This window comes from Myiozetetes cayanensis, unplaced genomic scaffold (assembly GCF_022539395.1).
Source record: "Myiozetetes cayanensis isolate MyiCay16 unplaced genomic scaffold, myiCay2020 scf1, whole genome shotgun sequence".
NCBI classification, from domain to species: Eukaryota; Metazoa; Chordata; class Aves; order Passeriformes; family Tyrannidae; genus Myiozetetes; species Myiozetetes cayanensis.
In genome coordinates, this window is record NW_026086604.1 from 7,784,352 (window position 1) to 7,801,775 (window position 17,424).

The window sequence follows — 17,424 nt, forward strand, 5'->3', positions numbered from 1 at the left end:
ATTCAAAATTGAGTTGTCTGGAATTATTTTTGGCCTGAACTTGAATCACCTTTGGCATTAAACATGCCTTTCATTTTGGCACTTGAACTTTGCTCAAGGAGATGGGGAAGAGCACAGGCACATTGCCATGTTTCAGAACAAAATACCCATTTTACATTACATTCCCACTGCCTGTATCTAATTGCATGTGAATATCTGACAGGAAATGGAACAGGATACTCAGCATTCAATGCTTTTAGGAAACAGATAATCGGTAAATTGCTCTTTGCTATAGTTAAAGGAACAATTATTTCACTGGACTTACCAAAACCAAATTGCACCAGGAATGCCAAAGAACACTGACAGTCTGTACTCTGTTGGGTGAAAACAGGATAATTCTTTCTCCTTTTTTTCTTTTCAGTTTTTGCTACATTTCCTTCCCTAGTCTGATGATCTCTTCTTGTCCGTGTGTGATTGCTAAGAAAAAAATAGTTTAACTTCAAATACTGTTAAGATAATTAGCTGTCATATACAGGTTTTGCTTATTCCCCAGCCATAATAATGTCATTTTTAACAAATTATTATGGTTGTCCCCACATTACAGAAAGGAGATGTGTTCCTAATGATCATTCTCTGGCCTTTGAAACAGAAAATGGCTTTGCGCTTTTTGAGCATCCTGAGACAGTGATCTATTTGAATAATTATAATCAAGAGGTTCATAGACATAGGAAACCTTTTCTCTTCCCCCTCCTCCCCCATACGTCCCTGATAAAGAAATGAGGGGAAAGAATCCTTTTGAAAAAGAAGATTTCCAAGCAGACACAATACTCATAACCTCCACCTAATGGTAACTGTTAATGATTTTCCTATGAAACTCTCCCCTAGGAAAGTTTCTTCTAGACCATTCCAGGGTGGCTGGGGATCCCACATTTGAGAACAAGGTTACTTCTCCTGTGGACACTTTCAGCCATTGCTCAGCTTAATGGGACCTAAAAGGTAGTGGTTTGTGGTTGGGTCCTCATAGGTCTGTGATTGACCTGTGTGATCTTTCCTTTATAATTTCACTAGAGATAATATTCCCACCTATTTCAATAAATCACAGAAATAACTGAAGTGATTTTTTTTTTCCTTGTCTTTGCAGGGAAGCAAGAAGAAGCACATCAAATGTGTGGCAACTTTTCATGTCTTTGTTACACAATAAGATCTGCCAGTGATGCAGATGTCATTGAAATGGATGTGGTTTGTGTACCCACCATGTTCCCAGCCTAGGAAATGTAAGTGCTGTGTTCTCAGAGAGTCATCAGAAGTTGTCATTTTGCCCAGTGTGGTTTTGTTAGTGTTAATGACATTAAAATATAAAACACCTATTAAGAAGTAGAACTCTAATTGAATGATACAACGAGGTAGGTAAATTCAGAGATAAGCCCAGGGGACAATTTCAATAGCTTTTGCAATTCTAAACCATTTCCCTCGTAATAAGAAAAGGAAACAGTGAGGAAAAGAGTATGAATATCTAACAAATATATATGACTTTAAAAAAGGCTTGTGGGCAGCAATGTTATATTGTACTTTGTACATTCCTTCATAAACGAAATAAAATATTTATATTAGAAAGCAGAGGTGCAATTTAGATTAAACCATTTGAAGACTGATGTGCCAGATGACAATGAATTTAATGACGCTTTATAGTTTTCGTCATCTGTAATAGTAGGATAGTGGAAGCACTTCATTAAATTTTACAATGCCCCTGCCAGGTATTGCTATTAGAGACCATTAAAAGGAAGGTGACTTGCCCAAGGTAGTACTACATTGAACTCATAACTCATAAACTTCAGAAATATGAGGTTTATTCTCTGGTCTAACTATAAAACCTGAACTATGTCAGCCTTACCCTTACCCTGGGGTCTGGCAGACCTGCATATTACAGTGTCTGTGGGGGCTGACTCCTGCAATCACACCTTGTCTCTATCTTCAGCCAACTTGGTGTGTCTGTTTGCTTCATAAACACCATCTCAGCTGGAGATGAGATAATTTTTGTGGATTTTGTATGGACAACATCAAGTTCAGCAACCTCCACCTGATGTATGACTATATGGGAGCTAAGAGACAGTGTTGCTGCACAGTGAGAAGATTGTTTTTTTCTAGCAGGAGCAGGAAACATGAGCAGCTCTGAAAAATGACACAGATGTCAGTTTACTTTTTAAAGATACATTAATCTTTCAGAAAAGTGTTTCTGAAGTTGTTTTTGGACTTGGCTTTCGTTAACGTCCCATATTGCTAATTGATTTTTGTGACCTTCCCAGCCCGTATGAAAACAGGGCGGCTGGGGCTGCTGAGGGGAAGCACTGTTTGCTACCACAAGAGCTGCATGGCTGGCAGCCAACAGCACAATTACACCACGTGCCTGGAATGATAATTGAGCCATTGCTCCCCTCTTTACTTTTAACCTTGTTATTAGCATTGATGCAGCTTCTGCTTGACAGATTGACAGACAAGAAGGGCCACAAAGACTTATTATGAAGACACCATATAGAAGGTCCTCAGAAGGCACCACAGTGAGAGTCCACTTGGGTTCACCCAAGCAGAAAATAAGATAAATCATTCTTATTGTTAATTATTACTGTTGCTACTGCTGCTGCTACTATTATCGTCATTACTTGCTTTATCCAAGGAGGTGCTAGGGATGGTAGTTTCTACTCAACGAGGAGGGACAAGAACATCACATCCCAGGAGGAAGATCTGCCATTTTTCACTTCTCCCATCCCCTTTGTACAGCTTTTACAGCCTCTCCCATGGCTCTGTTCCAGTTTTTTCCCTTCTTTCATTCCCATTTGTCTGTAGCCTGACCTCCACCCCTCATCAGTGGGGCTCCCAGAAAGCCTGAGCATCGCTTTAGAAGTTGGATTTGCAACAACGAATGAAGTCCTGAGCTGAAAACTGACATCACAAGTGGGCCACCAGCAAAGAATTTGGCAGGAACTTTCCCTGGGAATTAGACCCTTTGGAGATCTGTGGTGCTCGAGTCCGTATAGCACATAATGAGACAATCCCTTTCCTCAAAAAAATGTACAGGCAATGTTCCAGAGGGGAGACCAAAGAATGGGAGATACATGCTGGGAAATAATAAAGAAGGACGCAAAGTGAGATTCTTTGAGAGAGAGAAAACTTTGCTTTAAGATTAGAAATTAGGTAGAGGGGGTACACAGTGGTATGAGTGCAAAGCATTTCATATAGATCTAGACTGAAATAGGACTTCACACTTTAATATTCCTAATTTTCAGAACATGTTTTTTCTTAAGTTTTTGGGTTTAGTTTGGTTTGGTTTTTTGGTTTTTTATTTCAGAGGGAGCTATTTGTTGGGGTTTTTTTTTGGTTTTGTGTGTATGCTCATTGGGTTTTGTTTTGTTTTGTTTTTTTTCTTTAGAAGCCACAAATCTGATCCTTTATAATTTTTACTTTTCTTTGTGCAGGATATCTTGTCTTTTAGGTAATGAGGTGTGGGTTTTTTCCCAGTAAATTCACAAGGCTTTCCCTATCTTTAGATTTAACATGTGTAAAAATTACTTCTACATTACTTTAACATTTCTATTCTTGTTACTGGACCTTTTTAAATCAATATTTTTCATGTTTTACACACATCTCATGGGTACCAAGCTGGTAATTTTTAAGGTCAAATTTACCATAAGGAGTCAGTGCAAATTCAATAATAAAATAACTTAATAATGATACACACAGCATCAGCTGAAAACAAAACCTCTGAGGCAATATGACTCATAACGATATAACAATCCATTACTTACTGTCCTTTGTTTTTTTTCCTCTTCTGCCTTCCATAATTAAATCCTAATGGTCATGAAGAGATTCTCTGAGGCTTTTCACAATGCAATTTTTCTCAAAAGCATCTACAATTTCTCGTGTGCTATTGTTCAAAACATACAAATAAGCTGCACCATCCAATATTTTAAAAGTAGAATTTTACTGCCAGTTGGAGCATGTTTAAAGTGCTCTTTACCAATTACAGCTTGAGAGAGGCCAGGGAAGAGATGTTTAAAGAGAAGTACAGCACTGTAGGGGTGGATGCAGGCACAAACTTCATGGGGGTTGTGCAGCATCGCTGCCTCTCCTGTCTGACTGAGCACTGCACTGACCACTAAACTACTACATTTTATTCTCTTTGTTCTCCTTCCACCAGGAATTTAGCCTGCAGCAGGTCAGGAATAAAGGTGAGCAGATAGCATGTGGGGACAGCTCTGGTTTTGCACTAGGGATAGAACAGTTCCTACGAGGACATGATCTCTTAGTGACATCCCGACTCCTCTCATTGTCTCAGCCCTGCTCAGCTGCAGAAGCTGTTAATTTCCACCCACAAATGACACAGGAGCTGAGTGAGGATAGCTGGTTTGGCCACTCCTGTTGGAAAAAAAGGAAAAGGGAAAAGGATATTAAAACCACATCCAATACATACAGTGCCAATATCAATTAATAAGGGAGAAGGAATAGTTTTCAGTTGTCCACATAGAGCAGCAGTGGTTTAGTGACCTTTTTTTCTTCTTTAAATAATCAAAAACTGTGTTGGGATTTCTGGATGGGATGTTAAGGAAAATTCATGAGCTTTAAACACATAGAAAAAGAGAAAATTCAACATTCTTATAGACCAAGTCTGGCATAAGACACATAGCTCATTTTGGTATAAGCACAAGAGTTCAAGTTCAGACCAACACTCTGTGCTTCGCTCATCATTGTTGCTTTCACAGAGCCACAGCCTGACATCTCTCCTGCAAGACTGCCAACCTCAAAGTTTTTTATTACATCTCACATTATTGCATTTTTTTCTTAAAGGCCCTGCTCCTGAAAACATGCACAGCACAAGAATCTCAGCTTTCCCTTGGAGAAAATGAAGTTTCCAGACCTCACTGTTGCAGGACAAAGCTTGGAAAACATGAACCTTACTCAAACCTGAAAGGTACTTCAGGAGCATACAACCATCTCTCCTTTCCCATTTTCTTTTTTTTTTTTTTTTTAACACCTCCTTGCTTTTAAAGCTGTCACACAATTGTTCTGATACCTGACTCACAATTTCTGAGGGCCCAAGGCTGGTAGCCCAGTTTCCCAAGATAGGAGGGTTTGCCAGTGAGAAGCCCAGCAGTTCTGATCAAGAGGTAAAATGAACAAAGTACCACCTCTGAGCTGTGCAGAATGTCAGCCCACAGGGATGGCTCCGTTCATGCTTTGAAACCCATTGTCAGGCTGTGTCTGCTCACAGCTTCCCCCCAGGCTGCCTTCCCCTTCTCTGTCCAAGCACATGAGCTGGGCAGGAAGACTCTCTAAATATTTAACAAATGCACTGAGTCAGGAGCTGAAGCTGTGCAGCTGTTAAAGAGAAGGCAGAGTTCTCTTCGGGATGTCAATCCAAGGACTTTCTGGATATGCTCCATCATCTGCAGAGGAAGCCTTCTGATGACCATAACCGTAATCTAGGCATATTAATAAAGTGCCTAAACTCAGGTTGGATGAATCCAGGCTGAATCCTCATGTCTTCAACAGCTGCCCCTTCCAAACGCAAGGACTGCAGAGATCTTTACTGCAATTACAGAGTGATCCTGCAACTAAGAGACAGCTCTAAGAAGTGGCTACCTGAGCCTACTCACAGGAGAGTGTAGATAATCCCCTTCATACATATCTTATTTTACAAAGTATGCCATATGAATTAAAGTATCTGCCACATCCATGCCTTGTGCCTGCAGGAGATTTTGGTGTTATGTAAAAAGAAAAAAAAATTCAACAGATTTCTTCACATGTGCATCAACAGGCACATGGGAAAATTTGGATACTCAGTTTCATGCAGATGTGCCTTTTAAAAAAATCCCTTTAAAGGCGTATTTCAAACCACAAGCTATGGTAGTGGCTTGAGGGATATGCAGCACCCCTCACAGCAAGAAGCAGGGTCTTTGACTCAGGGTTCACTAAGAGAGGAAGAATATGCTTTCTGCTGCTCTCCATGAAAATCTCTAAGACATCTCCTTTTGCACACACTCCTCTCAGAGCTGCTGAGTCAGCTGGATTCAGTAGTAGGTCCTTCCACACAGGCCATGCCCTGGGCAGCAACACATGCAGGGGTCAACCAAGCTGTGCTCTCCAGTTCCACCCCAGATATTTATGGCTCCAAAGACTGGAAACAAGAACCACAGATTTCTCCACATCCAAATGTCAGGGAGGAGAAGATGTGGGAGTTGAGAGGAAAAGAGGCTGCAGACTACAAGGGGATGTGGAGGAGGAGGAGGTGGTGTGATTACAGGCAGAGGGAAACACACAGATGCAAATAAACAAACAAAACACAAGAGGCTGAACAGAAGCAAAGGACTTCCCAAGACTGCCTGAAGTTTGGAAATACCAGAACTAAAGTTGCCAGGGCAACCATAATTGGCTCCACTGTGTATAAGCTTTAATTAGATGACCACATACTAATTTTTCCATGGGGCCTAGAGATCATTTTCAGTGCATGGTAGGTGCAGTGCTGGGCATAAAGGCTGATGTCCCAGAAGTCCCACTCTTATGTCAGAGAACAGCTGCAGGGACAGTGGGACAGAGCTGGGCAAGCAGCAGGTAAGATGCTTTCACAGCTGTGGAAAGCACAACCACAGATCCAGCAAATCAGGGCTTGTCCCTCACCCTCTGACACCACACAGGAAATCACTGATTCCAGTATTTTCACTGCTGGTCATTAATTGGTAATTTATTTGGATATGTGGCTTAATGGAAGTGTTCAAGGCCAGGTTGGATGGGGCCTTGAACTATGGAAGGGCATCCCTGGCTGTGGCAGGAGGGTTGAAAGTGGATGATCTTTAGGGTCTCTTCCAACCCAAACCATTTTGTGATTTTATGATTAGCACTCCCAGGTCTAGAGAGGAACATGTGCACTTGAACATGGTGTGTGCTACACCATGGACTAACCTGACACATGAGCTGATCCTCCTCAAGTACCTGCTCTGTGTCACAGCAGGTTTGGACAGTTATGTCCTTCTAGAAAACCCTCATAAATGCACCAGAGGAAAGAAGCATTTTCAAGTCACATGAAGGCTGGATGTGCATGTTCAGTACTGGGGTCACAAACTGCTCAGAGCAGAAAAACCAGCTGCTGGGACTTGGCATAGAATCAGCACACACAGAGGGAGCTGCACAGACATCTTTAACATCAGCATCACCTCTCCTTGTGTGAGCACCACCCAGCAGCAACCATGTTCCTGTATTATTGCAGTCATGAATATAACATTAGCACAAAAAACATACCAGTAGTGGGCCCCTGGCTATGTTACAGTGCTCCCAATGCTGCTGCTGCTGCTGGGCTTAAAGGTGTCAACAGCCACTGGGTGACTTTATGGAGGTCATTACCCTGAGCCCCTGCACCTTCTCACCTCGTGTTTTGTCTCTCCTTTTTTTTTTGGACTGGTGGCTTTTAAATCAGAACTTGTCCTCACTGCCTTTTCACACAACAAGACAAGATTTTAGTCTGAGATTTCAATCACTTCTCGTAATCCAAAGAAAACCATCTAAAGTACTCCCAGGTCTTTAGTGTGTCACTGCTGTGACAATGGTATCAGTATAATCATTTCAATATTTCTTTTAAGCTCCAGCGCTGCCGGAGCACATACAAGCATTTGTGAAGCTGTTTTTGCTGACCCAAAGGAGGAGCATGTTATTTTGGACCTTCCTTTTAAACATTAACACAAAGAAAAATGAAGGAGAACCAGAAAGGAAGCAAGCGGCTCACACAGTAAAATCGCTTTCGAGAAGAAATGACTCAGCCATTTTATGCTTAAACACAAACACATACACAAAAATATCCCTGCCACATTATGCAGAAATCACCCTTATTTCAGCTGGAAAAATAAAGAACTGCTGAAGCATGATGAAAGCAGCCGGAGCCAGCCAGCTCCCGTGCCCAGCGCCCCGCGCCGCCTCCCCCTCCGCTCTGCTCTTCTGCGCCTCAAATCTGACCAAAAGAAAAGGGTTTTGAAAATCAGAAGGGGAGGGGGATCATTCCTGGCCTGAAATCAGACTTTTGCTGCCAAGTTTCAGCCAGAAGCAATTTCTTACAGCTGAGTTATAAAACTCTGGGCAGAAAAAGGCTGGGAAACAGGGAAGGGAGGGAGACAGAGGGATTTTTAATGGAAAGGCAGGCACGACCTTCACTTCAGCAGTGCTAGTGGGTGATGCTGGAGTCTTCCAGGGACAGGGAGCTCTTGCATTAAATGAAAAAGATGAGATACCTTCCAACAGCAATAAGAAAATTTGAGATATTTTCTTTCTTCCTTCTTTTTTAAATTATTTATTTATTTCATTTTTAGGTCATTTTTGGTCATTTATCTGAGTTGACCCACTGAGTCTTATAATCAGATATTGTCATTTTAATGGTGGCAGTGCTTTCTGAACTGTCTGTTTTCTGGTCTGTGTTTTACCTTTGCAATTACTGAAGACACAGCCAAAAGTTCAAAAATCTCAAGGCCAGTAAGTATCAATTATAGTTTATCTGCATAAAAACTGCTTCTTAAAAATCACTTTGCATGTTTGCATGACTTCAGTCCAGTGGCTCAAATACCAAGCATTAATCATTTTGTGACTATTCAAACATGAGACCGTGCTTGTAATTCATTACTCCTCCGATGCCCCAAGTATATGTGCAAACACTGAAGAAGAAAAATGGCCACAGATATAGGGGAGCTGTGAAGTGACTTGCCAAATATCACACATAGGCTTTTGGCAGATGCAGAACCTGTGTCTCATCGCAGAATCCAGAGCTGTACACTTTTTATCGCTGCTCTGACCTCAGGACAATGTTTCCCAGCCTTGTTAATTAAAGAGTGTACTGTTCATCTGGAAACAAAATACAAGATATACAAAGAAAAATATTCACAGAAAGTTTGTTGTCATGTTGTAGCAATTTTCTTCTTTTTCCAAATGAACAACAAAAAAAAATGAAACCTTAAACACTCATTTGTTACTTTTATTTTGCCCCTGTTTTGCTTGCTTGCATGTTTGAGTGTTTCAGTGTAGGAGGATTTTGGATGGTTGGGAATAGGGTTTTCAATATTTGTGGGAATGCCTCCAGATACTCTGCACCAGTCAACCTTGTACATGGGTTTTTCCTCCAGTTCTAACTGCCTCTTGGTGAGCTTGAGGCTGCCCTATGGTGTCCATGCTGATACGCCCTCACCCTGACCTACAGCAAACACCACAGTGCAGGAAAATAGCAATTCTGCCTTCAAGCCATTTATGTCTTTGGTTTTGTGGCTTATGCCACTGAGCATAACTGCATCTGTGATTTAGATAGAGCTTTACCAGAGATCAGCTACCACTGATGATATCTGTGAGGCAGGATTGGATTTAGTTCAGAGTGGAGATTTCCAGTGACTGATGATCCTGAAATGTTGATTTGTTGCATTGTATGAGCATAGGACAGGGCCTTGTACTTTGCACCTTATACACAGCTACACTGGGACTTGAGGCCTCAGGAGCACCAATATTAAAGATAAATGATGTCTAGGTTGGTTGAGCAGTTCATTCCTATTCTGTTTTGACAATACTATGAGGGGTTTTTTGTGACCTTGGGTCAGTTTGGGGAACTACTTGCAAAAGGGAACTGTTCCTTCTTGGACTTTGAGGAAGCAGTGACTGTACCACAGCCTACAGAGACAGATCAGTTCAGCTGATGTTCAGGAGTCATCCTATTCATCCACTGGTACTCGTTCATGTCTGTGGTCATATGAGAGTCACTGATTTAGGCCCTGAATAAAAGCAGTGGAGGAAACGTTCACTTTGCAATAGGTGGGATTACAAGTCATGAAAACATGTCTCCCTCCTCCAGACTTGAAATATTTTTGTAAAAGACCTTTCAGTGCACTCTGCTATACAGTAGCCATTGGTGTAGCTGATTTCTTTTATACTCTCTAAAAACATTCATGAATTTGTATCTTTGCTCTTTATCAGGATTAGGAATGGGGCCAAACCATATCCAATTATCAAAGTTACCACTGATGCTGGAAAGTATGAAAAAATAAAACCCAAATTTATCCTTGGCTTTCATTATATGACAAAGTTTTGCCAAGCCACATTTACATGGTTCACAATTTGAAAAAGAAATAGGTTTTTAAAATTTGAAGAAGTTTCAGAACTGAAGAACCATTTTTCTATATTGCTTCAGCCAGATCTTTAAATACAGGGAAATATGTAACTCCCACTGAAGTCATTTGAAGGCAGTTAGGTTCTGGATGTCTTAGATATTTAAAAGCTCTGAAATTCAGAGGTGCTGGATCTTACATCTTATGCAAAGCCAAAAACTGGGCTTGCAAGTGACTTGTCCTGCCTGAAACCATTTAATTATCATCATCCTGCAGGGAACAAGACTGGAGATTTGATATAAACTTACATATCACACACTTTTTCCATTGGAAAACTGAAAATGAAGCCCCTCTGATTGTTCTTATATCACAGCTGATGTAAGCTTGGTCTCAGTTCTGGACAGACATTCAAGGTTGGACACCTCAGTGAGTTCTAGAGACTTGTATTGTCACTGTCTGCAACTCCAAATCTCCGCGTTTGCTTCTTTTTGAGATTTGGTGCCAATTTCACACTCGAAATATCCAAACCAGAGTGCTGGTTTGACTTTTCATCTCTGTCAGCTCTGCAGAAAGTCAGCAATTGCAGGCTAAACCAAAACCAAAATGCAGTTAAAAGTGAAATGCAATGCAGAAGACTAACGGAAATGCTTCTGTCTGCTCCTAGATTCTCCAGTCAAAAATCATTTTTAGGTTATCTGGCCACTTCCCAGCCTTTCCTAAATGTAAAACTCAGTCAGCTCTAGTTCCACTGCTTTTAGATGTTTGTCACCAAGTTGAAATCGACTGGAAAGATGCAGGACAAGGGACTGTCTGCCAGGAGGCAGGGTTTTCATCCCACCCTACACATAAAGCTATAAATCATATTCTGCCATCAGATCATTATTTTTCATCTGTTTCTTATAAACACAGCAGCAGCATCAAATGAAATATGAGCTTTCCAAGGCTGTTGGATTTCCCTGTATGTACTGTAGAAGGCAACATTTGCAGACATATGGCATGCAGGCTACTCTTAGAGAAGCATTTTGAAAACTGAACTTGGACATTTTTCAGTCCAATAATTGTAGGTGGTCCGGGTTACTAGCCCTAAAACACTTCAGTGGTAACTATTTTTCTGAGTCCTACACATCACTTTATATGACATTATAGGTTTGAAGGGGTTTTATTAAATAGAAATCTCAAATATAATCCCCTGAAATGAACTGCAAAATATTGTCTTCTGAATGTGTGGCTCTTTTTTTTTTTATTATAGCTGCTTATTCAGTTACAGCACCCAGGAGTATGTGGGTCAATTACACACCACTTGCAGTGCTTTGGTGAACAAGCCTCGGGCAAGCTGGATCTACTGCCATTCCTTCACCAATTTGTATTTCTTCCTGCCTGTTGCCTCTCCTTTTGCCACAGAAGTGTTGTTGGGATAAGGCCACAATCAGGACTTCAGTTGTTATGGGAAAGGAAGGTCATGGAAGTACCTTAACTATCTCGTTAGTTTTGTTCTTTTGCCCTACCTTTACCTCCCTATTTACATATGTAGAGAGATTAATTTTTTTATGTAATTGAATGCTGAGTTACACTCTTCTATATTTGAACTGGGGTGCATAGGCCTTTTTGGAAAGGGTGTATTTCAGGCATGGCTATGGAAAAGAGCAAAGGAACAACACCTGTAATTTTCTTTGATACAGAGATCTGTATTGGTACAAACCCAGAGAACAGAAAGGATGATGTGGACGGTTGTGGTAGTCAAGCAAGTGTGAAAAGCTCTGTGAAAAGACAGAGGCAGGAACCACCCACATGGGACCTTGCGTGCAAGGGTGGCAACATCGTCCTGACAGCACGCACATCCAAAAATCCTCCTGTGAACTCGCATAAGCTTTGCTCCTCTCACGCTCTGCTCCTGGGTGCTCCAGGCCTGCAGTGAGCAGTCCAAGGGCTGGACCCAAGCCCAGAGGTCCCTGATTGCAGGTTTGGGGATGGTGCACCCTAAACCACACCTGTATCAGCATGTCACATGTTCCCAAAGTCGTTTCTCAGCTTTTTGGATGCGGGTCTGCCCTGTGGAGTAGGGTGTCTACACTCAGGCTCCATGTGAAGAAGGATCCATGTCCTGTGCTGTTCCCCAAACCATGGCCAGTGGAAGTTTAAGAGGCAGTTGATTTGAGCCAAGACAACTGAGACAACAGTGATGGGGGAAGGGTATTTTTCACAGCACAAATGATCAAGTTCCAGTTCCTAGAACAGTTCCCTGACACCATTTAAATTACTGGTGTGAATGCAGCCCCTCACCTTGCCCGCAGTCGGGAGCAGCTCACCCCAGCCAGGGACCCTCTCTATAATTCCCTGCCACAGTGCATGGCAGATGTGACCCATCTACTGTGAGACTGGTCCGAGGACATCTTTTGTGCTGAGCGTGCAGCGGGTTTAATCACGCTGTGCAACCCTTAACATGATTGCATTCATATTTATTGCTGCACTGACACAGACAGTTTAGCTACACTGCTGATGGATAACCTGGAAAACCTCATGCATTAGCTCAGTTAGAAAACCCGATTTCCTGCCTCTAAGTGAACTGGGAGATGCTTTAGACACTGATACAAATGTCTCGTAATCCAGCTATAACATACCATTAAGATAATTGTCTTGAGACCAGGTAGTGCCAGATTGATAGTCCCTGTTCCATTTGCCAGTAGCGCAGGTGCAGATGCTATTAACAAATGCATCCAGGCCTTTTTAAAACACTACTGAGCGCTTTGCTCCAAGGCTAACCTTCAGCAAGGAGTTCCTTGAGTTAATTATTCACTGTGTCAGTGCAGATAAAATCCTCAAATTAGAATTAATAAAACACTGAAATTTTAACCCTGAAGGGAATATCTCAGAGAAGGATGCTACACTGACAAGGAGATTGAGTAGATGACCTAATAAGAAAAATTTAGTCTCTTTTCTAATTTCTGTCTTTACCAGATGTGCTCAAATCCCAAGCATATTACATGCTTTGGAGAACTCATCCAGCCCAGGGTACCTCTTGAACTAATTTTTTCTCTGGATATAATATTCCTCACTGTTGTATCTTTGGCCTTGCTGCTGCTGACAAGACTGATATGTGCATTCACACTCAATTCAACTCAATTAACACTCCACTACTTGTGCTTGAGTGTTCATAGTGAAACAGCTTTAGAGAACACTTTGGATAAAGTATGAAATCTGATTAGTTGTTTGCATTTCTTTGTTCTCAGCCCATCTCTGCTTTTAGTTGTGTCTTCAGAATTCTAAGTATTTAAAACTAATGAAGTAACGAGCATAAACAGAAGTGGATAATCAAATAGGTTTTCTTCAAGCTGAACTCTGAGATTTTAAATAGTGTTTAAAATTCAGTCAGAGCTGCAACTGCATTTTCTTCTGCTCATTCAGTCCTTGATGCTGAATTGGAAGTATTCATTATTTATCCACATCTGTCATTCATAAACCTGTTTATTATGAAAGGGATTAGACACTTCCCCCATACAAATCCCATTATTCCGTAGGATTTATAGTCATACCATCCTTCTCCTTTGTAAATGATGCTCTCTGTCCTTTAGTAACATTGAGCAGTTGCTGTCATTTAGATAAACACAGGATAAATTCCATATTGCAATGGCCCTTCTCAAAGTAGCTGCACTCAGTCACACTGCTGTGCATCTCACCAGCCACTTCCACAGGGTAAAGTGGTAGTGAGACCACACACAGAGCAGAAGGAACACCTGAGGGTCCTTCCTTCCTCCCCCACATGTGGTGGGGAAAACCTGACCCAGAGACCAGAAGAGTGGAGTTGCCCTGGACAACAGATATCCCACACTGACACAACTGGTGTCCCCTGATACCCGCTGGGGCAAGAGGCACAAGACACAGTCCACGGACGGCATGGGAATTAAATACTGATAGGAGAATGATGTCTGTAGCAAGAGTGAGCAGAAATAGCTCTGATGATCAAAACCGTGGAAGACTTAGGAGTTCTTCCTTCTTAGGTCAGTGAACTAACAGACAGTTCTTTCAGGCAGCTAAAGCAGGCAAACAACCCATGCTGGGTTTTTTCACCTGGTAGGAGTGTTATGGTACATAGCATTCCAAAGGTAGATCTTTGAAAGGTCAGAATTAGAGCAAATATCCTTTTGAAATGTGAATTGTCTATGTAAATGTCCCCAGCCAGAGCATAGATCTGAGATATTATTATTATTATTGTCATTATTATTATTATTATGTTACTTCTGGATTGAGTGGGATGGCAGCCCACCGAGTAACAAGGAAAGAGCTTTTAGTAGAAGTGCAAGGAAATGTGACCTTTTGGAAACAGTCTTGTTTTTCTTCATCCCCTTGCCCCAGGATATTGCAGAAAACTACTGATTTATAGCCTGGGTTCAACTACTTCTAGGCACTACTGCAGGCACTCAAAAGCAGATCTGGTGGTGCTGCTCCCTGTACTTCCTAGCACACTGCTGGCTCCATGTCTGTGCTTCTCTGAGCAGCCAGCTCTGTGCAGCCAACACAGCTCTCCCCAGCAAGGAAGCAGATGGCTCCTGGGACTAGAGTCATCTCTGGCAGAAGTCATTTGCTTTCACCGAGGTAGGACTGCAGCTACACTCATCCCAGGGGTCTGGACCTTGACTGCTCATCTGCATTGCCATATGCTCCACTCTAATTGTAAGCTGTAAAGTAAAAAACAAATACGCAGCTTAAACAAGTCTGCTCTGTGTGGTGTTATTTCACTTAAGGATTAGGTGAATCAGCTTCACTGAAGAAGGCAATCTCTTGCCATATGCCCATACAGACCCCTGGGGGGCTGCTGCAGGGCAGGAGGGAGGTGCGTCCTGTACACTGTGTGACAGCTCCGTGTCTCTCTGTTGTTAATGCCTGGCTATAACAAATGGCACTTAGAGAAACAGATCTATATTTAAACAGGGCCTAATTGGGAAAATACCTGAAATCTAGCAAGGACTATTCTGAGCTCTCAGAGGAGGAGTCTTGAACCTTTTTAACACTGATGTAAAAATTCCTACTGTCGTCAGTGAGCCCAGAGCATCGCTTTCAGACTCCTCTGTTTCAATGCACCAATTCACAGAAATGAAATTTTAAAAATAGAATAATTTCAGCTCTTAATGTTTGCATCTCTGAGGCAGCTCTTAGTTACCTAAAGCTCTTCTTTCAGCCAGAAGAGAAGCAATTAGCTCAAGGAGTATCACCCACAGACAGAGTCGGGCATACCACTGGGCACCAAGCTGTGACAACCAAAGTAATGGGGCACCAGAAGACAAATAGGCCAACACTGCATTTGCTCCTGAGACAGGAACACAGCAAAAAAACCTCCAACCAACTTCAAACTAAAAATTCCAAACCTTGCAATTAATGAGGAGTAGTAGAAAATACCTAGGATAAAATTATCAATAAGTCAGTTGTTAAAATTGTAATACATCTTGAGGAAGAAAAGGTAAACCTGTGTATCTACCATACCACAAAGACAAGCGATACTGAGAGTTTCATAGGCAGCAGCTATATCCTTTATGAAACCAATTAGTATCATGGGTAAAAAGGAAGCAGAGTGGTGGCCACACAGCCTCCTTTCAGGTCTGTGAACTTCTGCAGTTGCCTTTCATGGACCCTACAAGCATACCTCAGACCTACAGATGTGTGCCAGCTCTTACCCACCTCCCTTTGAGCTGACAGAGGGCATGACCAGGCTTTGAACTGTGCAAACTTCAAAGTATCTGAAATACAACTGTAATTCCACCATTTTTATAGCTATACAGAGTGAAGTCTTGGTGAGAAACTAGTCAGATATTCCCTCCATGAGGCAAAAGGAAGGGCAGAATCCTGATTTTCTCTCCCTAAAGTACTGTTCTGCAGAGTTACCAGAAACAAAACAGCATTTATGTCACTAGCATAGGCATATTTTATTCTGAATTCTTGAAGGAAACAGACCTCCAGAGTAATGAAGGGACAATAACAATAACAATTTTTTAGCAGGAGAGGGATGCATTAAAATTCAAAAAAGTACTGGGCATATTGCTCTTATAGGAACCATTTGTCTTGTATCTGCTCCCTCAGCTTTATCTTGAGCTTCAGTTATGTACCAACACACTTGTGTGTAGGAAGGGTAAATATTCACATGAGTCCAATAGCCCAAGAATTAAGTAAAGTCCTTCTTCCCTTCAATTTTGTATTTCACCCCTTCATTCAGCCCTACTTTCCTTATGGACCTGACCTCAAAAAATCCAACTGGTGAAGGGATAGAAAGTCTTTCTGTAATTAGCCCAATAATTCTTATTGTCTCAAAATATATCCCAAACAAATCCAAAAATTTTCAGACAGACAAGAGTGGTCTTAGCATTAAAAGAATTTGGTTCATTATGGCTAGAAAATAGAAATTTTTTTCCCCGTTAGATTCTACTTTGTTGATTTTACCTCTCCTTATGAAAAATATTACTAAGTAGATGTGAAAAACCTATTTCAGAGAGGTGGGAATGGATGAATGCAGCACACTCACAGGATTTCCCAAGCAGGAAGATAAATAAACTTCATTATTATGCACAATAATTAGCACTAAAAACATTCTCAGTGCTTCCATGGCACTGCTCACACAACAGCTTGGTTACAGCTATTTTTTGTGTCTTGCTTTTTCCAATGCCCCAGACAGTTCGGGTTTGTTGCATAAAGATGAAAAAATTAATTTAGATTAAATGTGTCAACAGAGAGTAGTTCCATCAGTGAAGTGCAGTTGTCTCGTCTTAGCCTGTACAAGATTTCCAGCAGAGACATGCCCATTTACTCCCTTCCCTACTCACTCCATGGAGCTCTGTAGGGTAGAGATAATTTTCTCGTACCTCAGTATGGCTTTGATTCTGAAAGGGAGAGGCATGGATTAGGGAAACACCCCAGCTGAGCAGCTGTTATTTGTGAATCTATCCCTCAGGCTAATCATGTAGCTCAAGCTCTAATAAAGCAATGAAACAGGAGCCTCAGTGCTGGCAGGGCATTTTTTGGCATGAATTGCAACTCATTTTAACCAGAAAGGTAAAATGGTAAAAAAACTAAGAGGGTTACATTTAAAGCTGTAAGACATCGTTCTTAACAGACCAGATTGTGAACCTCTTACTCCCACTTTGATCAAAAAATAGAGGCAGGACAACCCCCAACAGGCTGAAACTTCAGGTACTTTGGTGAACAGCCAGGAGAGATATTTTTATGTTAAGGTTTGAAGTAAATCCAGCAAGTCATTTCTAAAACAGCAGCAATAGCCTGAAAAGCATGTGTTCAGAAATAGTCCTTCTTTGAAAGGTCTGCTCCCCATGTTCACGGACCAAACAAC

At 41.5% G+C, this 17,424-nt stretch overlaps 1 long non-coding RNA gene across 5 annotated transcripts in view; it reads right to left on the reverse strand.

Annotated features, from left to right (window-relative positions):
* Positions 1–3,680: 3,680 nt before the first annotated feature.
* Positions 3,681–17,424, reverse strand: part of LOC126639536 (uncharacterized) — a 105,496-nt gene continuing 91,752 nt past the window's right edge. For all 5 annotated transcript variants that reach the window (XR_007628832.1, XR_007628834.1, XR_007628830.1 and 2 more), the window contains one exon: positions 3,681–4,389. This is a non-coding gene — a long non-coding RNA (uncharacterized LOC126639536). The remainder of the gene's footprint in view (positions 4,390–17,424) is intronic.